The 7,803-nt window shown below is 43.0% G+C and overlaps 1 long non-coding RNA gene across 16 annotated transcripts; it reads right to left on the reverse strand.

Annotated features, from left to right (window-relative positions):
- Positions 1-206: 206 nt before the first annotated feature.
- On the reverse strand, positions 207-4,431 carry LOC125551619 (uncharacterized). 16 transcript variants are annotated; one of them, XR_015600869.1, is made up of 4 exons: positions 3,743-4,431; positions 3,563-3,655; positions 3,365-3,480; positions 207-3,231 (listed from the first exon to the last, which is right to left on the reverse strand). It is a non-coding gene; the product is annotated as an uncharacterized LOC125551619 (long non-coding RNA). The 16 variants fall into 16 exon arrangements; XR_007302947.2 differs by having other exon boundaries at positions 207-3,655; positions 3,743-3,833; positions 3,920-4,431; XR_007302950.2 differs by having other exon boundaries at positions 207-3,655; positions 3,743-3,836; positions 3,920-4,431.
- Positions 4,432-7,803: the final 3,372 nt, after the last annotated feature.

The raw sequence follows: 7,803 nt of genomic DNA on the forward strand, positions 1-7,803 counted from the left end.
ATGTAAATACTTTTTGTATATAAGATCAATTATTTTTTGGACATATGAATGATCATCCCCTATTTCTCAACTGCAAACTTTTGTTTTCTCTGAACTTGTCGTATCCTCGAGTTTGAATGGATGTAAATACTTTTTGCTAGACTGCACCAGATTTCAGTATGGTACAACCTTGATGAGCTAATGTACAAGAACATATAAACAATGTATACTTCAGTACATAGCGCATCATTAAATTGCTCCACAACCATTTAAAAATGCATAAAAACCTGCCAAAGATGCACAGTGCACCATTGAGGTATTAACCATTCATACTTCCTAGATCCATTATGGTGCATCTACAGACCAAAGATACGTGTAGAGCAAGAATGTGAAAACAAAATCTGAATCCCTCTCATGCTTTACTACTTGCTATTCTCACATTTATCTCAATTTTCACATTACTTCTTCCTCTTCTACTAGTACCTCTTCCAGTGCTTCTCTCCTTTTTTCATCCCTGATGATGATTGGGCTTCTTGATTCTGTACCCAACAAGCCCAAGATGTCCGTAAATGAAAGAGAAACCAACAAACACTGCACAAAAATATGGTGTTTATAGGGTTGCAAGAATGCTAAAAAATACAATATAATTATTCAGTGTAATTTCACTATTACATTTTTAGTGAAATGTGATTCAGGATCCATGATAAGTAAAGTAGCATCTGTTTTTGAAATGGATGGTTAAAGGTTTAGACAGAAGTGAAGTTTCAGCAATGCCCTTGCGGCAAAGCAAACTAAAATGTATCATTTTGCCTCAGGACACTGCACATTTAAAGCATAATGCACTGAAAAGAACACACAAGCTGAACTAAAAATCAAAATAAAAGTTGGGGTAGCATGCCTGTGAGGAAGGAGGTCGAGGGCAGCAGGGCAACAGTGGGCGAAGGATGCACAATGAAGATGATTTACCTCGTCGCTAGGCTGAGAGGCGACCTTCATCATGGAGGTCCTCGGGTTGGAGTGCATCGGCAACGAGTGGTGGGGCTGCGATAGGGGAGAGGTTGGAGCGTGCACGCATGGCGATGTCATCCATGTCGTCATGGAGAAGTAGGACTGCTGGAGACATTGCAAAGCAGCACAACAATTTTACATGTTTTCTAAAGTTGAGTAACACATGTTTGCGATTATCAACAGTACATATATCGTATCTTTCAACTATCAATTCAAGAGTCAAAAACTTTTTGAACTCATGTTTTTCTGTCATTGAACTGATGTGATTTTTTTATTTTTCAATTGTTGTAATATATGTAGTTGAACTTACAGATTTCCATTTTGTAGCTTTTGCTCTTATAAAGATCCTGTGTGTATGTTTACGTACTGAAAATGGAATACATACTAAACTTAACAATACGGAAACAAAAATACTTCATACTCATTTTTCTCTTTGTTGCCATATAGTTAGAGCTTACAACCACATGAGCAAAATCTTTTATTGTATTTTGTAATAATCTGACATATAGTAGAAAATCAAACTTGGTTTTAATACATACAATTGAACTTTTTTCTGTACGTCTTTTTTGAACTGATGACATATATACATGGTGAACTATAGGGCATCAATTTTGGCAGTAAACACAATTCATATTTTCAGAATCAGGAGATGGATCGAATTGATTGTTCTAGGTACGGTGAACTGATTTTGCAGAAAAAATCCAGTTTCTAGGTAGGACGGACTGCTGCTCGCGACTAACTCGACCATATCGACGCCATGGGGTTGAACTGAGGACGGCTATGTGAGTAGGAAGCATCAAGCGCGGCGGGTGGTGGCGCATACCTAGGTGACACAGGAAGGAGACGCGCATGCGAACAAAGGGTGGCTGCTTTTGGCCTGGCGGTTGGAGGCCGTCTTCAGCCATGGCAAGCACCGGGGCCTTCCTCAGTCATGGAGCAACTTGCGCCTCACACTTTCCAACAAATTGTCCAGAACACGAGGTTTAGCAACACGATAAGTAGTAGTAGTATTAATCTAGGTGGCAAGGTAGCAGCGGCAAAAGAGTAGGCAACTATTCCTAATTTGCTCCACAATAGCTTCAGTTCACATTTGCTACAACTTTCAGTTGGAAAAGAAAGACAAAACGGATTGAAAATCCCCCAGTTGGGGTAGTGAACTTTTTACTGAACAACTACAATTCTACCATATAGTAAACTGCTGTATAATTAGAAAACGGTCTGAATTTTTTTGCACAAACATCGTACTATCTTATATGTTTTCCAAGAACATGAGATAGCTTACGTACTGAACTAAGAACACCTACTTTGTGTTTCAGGAAATAAAATAGACATCCTCTGCTTTTTGTGATAAAACTAGCGTGGACTTGGGAGGAGAGGCAGTGTGGACGGACAATTAACCTCTCTTTTTTCTTGCTCCTGAATGCATGCAGCTGGGAACTCGGGGCGACAGAGGTGGTCGCCGCGCGGCAGGGAGGATTGGTGCACATCGGCTCCCTTGGTTTAGACTATTTTTTGAGAAATGCAACAACCTTGTGTTTCAATAGTAATGCACAATGGTTCCCTTATCAGTTGTTCAGACTATCACTTAGCAATTAACCAACGAGGAGTTGCATGCCCAACAATTCAGAACTAAGATCACCATTTTTTTGACCCTATCCCAAGTCTGATTGCACAGAAAAATCTCATCTAAGCATGGATGGGATGAAGGGAGCCCAAGGTGCAGTACGATACAGAACAAATGTGTCTCTCAGACAAACTACCAGATCTGATTTTGTGCAAAGAAGTCATACCATTGAGCAGTCTTGCCGGATGAGCTACCAGAGAGATCAAGTTGAGCGACTATGGTACCTGGCTGCTGCAAGTTCGACTTGGTGAAGATGGTGCAGCAGCAAGTTCGATTTGGTGTGACAACTTTGCTGCTCGATTTGGTGAAGAATGTACATATGTAATGTCCAGAACAACAAATTAACCAAAAGAAAACTAGTTTTATGAAGGAAACAGTTCTTGAACTTTGGTTTGAGCTTTGTTTGTTGAGGTTTTTGAACTCCTGCAGAAGTTATACCTGAACTTGCGCGACACACTTTTTATTCAGTTGAGAGCGTCTGATATTTTTGCAGAATATGCTTCATGAAAATAGGAAGGGGGGAGGCCAGACCTCGTTGTTGCATCATTGGACGGCCTCAGATGCGGCAGTGAATGGACTGTGGTGTGGTGCCTAAGTTTATCTAGTAACTCGTCATTAGTCTGCAAGAAGCTCACAAGTTATACTATTTTATAGATGACCTTTCTTTGAACTCCCATGGTAGTAATACATGGACTTTTCTGACGACATGAATGTAGGGTAGTAATACATGTAGTAAATAGATTTGTGATTTACCTAGCAACTGTTGAATCTATCATTTATTTCATGGTGAAAGGAGAAGCTTGCATGCTAATTCGGTTAGCTAGGCCATAGGGTATTAGACTCATGCATTTTTACAGTATTGGGTGGATCTAAATAAAAACATAAATAAACTGTTAATCTTCTTGCTGATCATTTGCAAGATAATTATCTCACAGAAGCAATGTCATTTACCTGTAGTGTGAAACTGCTGCCTGTATTGTTGGGCAGTGCAACCTCAGTCACAATTAGCACACGCTTGATGGTTGCACGGTAGGCAATGACAAGCTACAGAAATCATGGGAGATCAATCAGAGAGGGAGATGTATCAGACAACAGCATCCATGGAAGCGCACGGGGGTGACATGCACTCACCTCCTTGAGTGACCGGCGGCCGAGCAAGCAGTTGGACTATCGAACAGGACGTCCTCAACCCCGCGGCTCTCCCTGTAGGCTCCATTGTTTGCTGCTGAAGCCCAAGCCATGGCGTTGGAGCATGATGCGTCCAAGACATCGATATTGAACGGCTTGAGGTGGCGGCGATGAACTTACTGTACGCGCGGCATCGTTGCCCCATCGGGAAGGAGGCAGAGTGGTGGTGGGGAAGCATCACCGGCTGCCAGAGGGTGGCACACGAGATCTCCCAGCAGGATGAAGGAGGAGTACGGGGATGGCGTGGATATGCATGATGGAGGTAGGTGGCCGGCGCAGGGGAAGGAGGAGGGCGGTGCATGGTGGAGGGAGGCGGCCGGCGCCAGGGAAGGAGGAGCGGCGCGTAGTGGAGGGAGGCGGCCAACACCGGGGAAGGAGGAGGGCGGCGCGTGGTGGAGGGTGGCGGCCAGCGTTGGGGAAGGAGGACGACGGCGCGTGGTGGAGGGAGGCGGCCGAGGTCGGGGAAGGCGGAGGCGCTCTGGGAGGAGGGGGGTAGGGCCGGCGGTGCGCAGGGTGGCGGTGGGATCCGGGCGGCGGTGCGCTGGGTGGAGTTGGGATCGGGGAGGCACTCTGGGCGTAGGTGGGTTCGGGCGGCAACAGGAGGAAGAAAAATGGCGCGCCTCTATACAGGGCGTCAGGGTAACAGAATAACGGGTAACAACAGAATAGTCCAACCATATATATATATATACATATAAATTAGACTTCAAGTGCCTACTTGTTCATTAGACCTATGGTTAAAATGTGACACTAAATATGACTAGTAAGTAGTACAGTAGCAGTACTAGTAGATGTCGGTCAAATTATTCACCATGTCCACACATTGAATTGACGTGACAACACGCTGCGCGTGAGGTGACACAAGAATCCCGGCAGCGTGTTCGGGTATTGTGGACTTTAGATTTGGAGTAGCACTTATCTGTCGAAATCTTTCATCATTCACTTAAGACAGTCGATCGATCATACATTGAGTACCATAAAACTGGAATTAACCGATGCAAGTCCAAAAAAGATTGGCTGGTGCTGTCGGCTAGCGTCAAGTTCGATCCCACGGATCAGAAGCTGATTGAGCACCTTGAGGCCAAAGTGAGTGCTGACAGCGCGAGATCTCACCCTCTCATCGTTTTGTTCATACCAACCATCGGTAGCGAGCACGACATATGCTACACCCATCGTGAGAAACTTCTAGGTAAGACACCGATCGACCGTCTACTTGCACAAACATATTTGATGAGGACATGACTACCTTGGATACGACCAAAAATATTGCATACATGCATATTTGTCAGGTGATTTCTAATGCAAACTATTCAATAATCTATTTATGTTATCCAGAACAAAAATACTTCACACACTTTTGTGTTTTGTCTAATTGCAGGTGTATGGGACATTTGTACAATCCACATATGAAGACAAGGGAAAAGAACAAGTTTAGGTTGTGTTTAAAAACTCCTCTCACGTCACTTTTGGGCCAAAAAAAGATAGAGTCCAAGTCTCTCACGTTCTGCATTCAGATTCGGACTGCACAGACATACCTGACTCAAAACGCCAACAACTTTTTCATACGGACTCCGAATTGGGTGATTCTTTTTTTGTTGGAAACTAGATTTCGTGCTCTTTCCAACCCAATTGGATTCACCTTCAAATTCATCCGGAGCGTTGAGTTACGGACGAAACAATCTGACGTTGCAGCAGAATCCGAGTCAAACTACAAGCCCAAAAGTGTTGCATCACCTCCATTTGGGCCCATGAGCCTTGTACGACCTAGGGTTAGTTTTAGGCTGACTTGGGACGTCCTCCCACCTCCTTGGCCGCCACCCCTTGCTCCTATATAAGTAGATCCATCTAGTAGCTTTTTCCTTGGGATTTGTTTAGTTAAAAGTTAGCCATTGCAACTTCGTGTACTTCGTTTGTGTCCAACGACCAGACCAAGACCGCTTACGGATCCCCACCATTATCAATACTTCATATATATTTGCGATATTCAGATTGCTTTATCATATTCTTGCTCGTTCTTCGATTGCTTGCAGGAATAGACCTTCGTGGTCAGGCTGACCGTGCTTCCAGCATCGTCAGTAACCTCAGGAGATTGGTTTAGCGGTTGCTAAGGCGCAACGTCGTGCACGTTTGTAGTCGGATCGTCAAAGTCGTCTCCACCAAATCGATAGTTATCATCTCATCGAAAGATCGGGACCCTCGCCTCTATCAAGTGGTATCAGTTTTCAGGTTGCTCGGTGAGAATTTCCAGTTTTCCTAGATTAGATTTATTTTCTTACCTATTGTCCAAGAAAAAGCCACAAAAAAGAGTTAAATCAATTCATCCTTGGTCCAAGCCAGTCTGAGCCTTTGCAATTTTCTTTTCATTGCTTGCATAGTTGAATTATCGGTTGCATCGTCGTGTCGAGTTGCTGGTCTTAGTGTCTAGTTCGTTTAGAGTTTCGAGTTCTGTTCACATTAGTCACGCCACCGCTGCATCATTATCTCTTTCGCTGTCCACCACCCATCCATCAATTTTCACCACGTGCTACCCACCATTCATTGTCATAATAATAGTTGAGATCGTTCACATCTTCACTTGATCCAATCTGCATCTTATCTAGTTTGTTTTGGAAAGAGGGAGAAAAAAAAGAGAGAAAAAAAGAGAAAAAAAAAGTCAGAGAAAAAAAGGAGAGAAAGAAAAAAAAGTGTGAGGAAAAAAAAAGAGAAAAAAAAACAAAATTCAGATCTTTTTAGACTCAATCTCTTAGTTGCATTCGGATTGGAATCTGTTTTGTGCATTGTTCAGTAAAACAGCTTGGCTGTTGTTTCACATCATTATCTTTACTGCCGTTGTGATCTTCACTTATATCTTGCTGTCCAGAGCTACTTAGTATCCTTCATTGATGCTGGTTGTGCTACGACGTGACCTCATTAGTGTTCTAGGCTCGCGTCTCTAGTTCGGTCTAGCCTAGGACCAGCACAGTACCGTCGTTGAGCGTTTATTCAACATTGCATCTCTGAATTGATTATTGCTAATCTTTTGCTACCATATATAGCCAACCCAGCTCCACATATTTCTACACTGTGTATACGCACGTTCCCCTGGCAATCGCTTTACACAATCTTCGGAGTTATTTGACACCGCTGGTTGCCTGTCACCACCTGCCGCATGGTAAGAACTTGTAAGATATTGATATTTGCTTTACGTGAGCACTTTACAACCACATCCTAGTAGTTCATAGGAACATTATTCTTGAATTTTGGTTCTTGTTTCTACTAATCATGATAGGTTCCAGAGATAGAAGTTTTTGGACGACGGACACATCTTCACCATCACGAGAGTTGGGACAACACACACAAGCATATGGTCAGGTTATCTCTTTACCATCATTTGAGGGTAGATTTAATCCTGCTATTTATCTAGCTTGGGAGCTTTAAGTAGAACAAGTTTTTAGTCACCATGATTTTTCTGAACTTGAGAGAGTACGAGCTACCATTAGAGCATTTACTGGTTTTGCTTCTGTTTGGTGGAGTGTACATTGTAAGAAAAACATTGATAACCAACCCACAACTTGGAAAGTTTTGAAAGCTGTAATGAGACAGCAATTTTTTCCTCCTTACTATCGTCGTGAATTGCGTTGCAAATTGGAGCAATTAAAACAAGGCAGTAACAATGTTCATGCTTACTATCAAGAGTTCAAATCTTATATGCATCATTGTGACATAGAAGAATCTGAGGATGATACAATGAATAGATTTTTTGGTGGTTTGAACCATGATATTCAGGCAAGATTTCGGTATATTCCTCGTTGCATTACTGGTATGTATGTCCGTGCTTGTACCTTTGAGAGACAGATACAGGAGGATGCATTGGGTGACTACAACAACTACTATTCCAGTTCATGCTCACCATCGCCGGTTGGTTACTCCACTATTGCACCTACTAGAGCAGCCCCACCTCGGATTGTGAGCGCAATATCATCTCAAGAATATGGTACATTGTCAACGTCCGTACCTACATCAGC

The sequence above is a fragment of the Triticum urartu genome, chromosome 4A (assembly GCF_056163025.1).
Source record: "Triticum urartu cultivar PI428250 chromosome 4A, HENAU_Tu73, whole genome shotgun sequence".
Taxonomy (NCBI): Eukaryota; Viridiplantae; Streptophyta; class Magnoliopsida; order Poales; family Poaceae; genus Triticum; species Triticum urartu.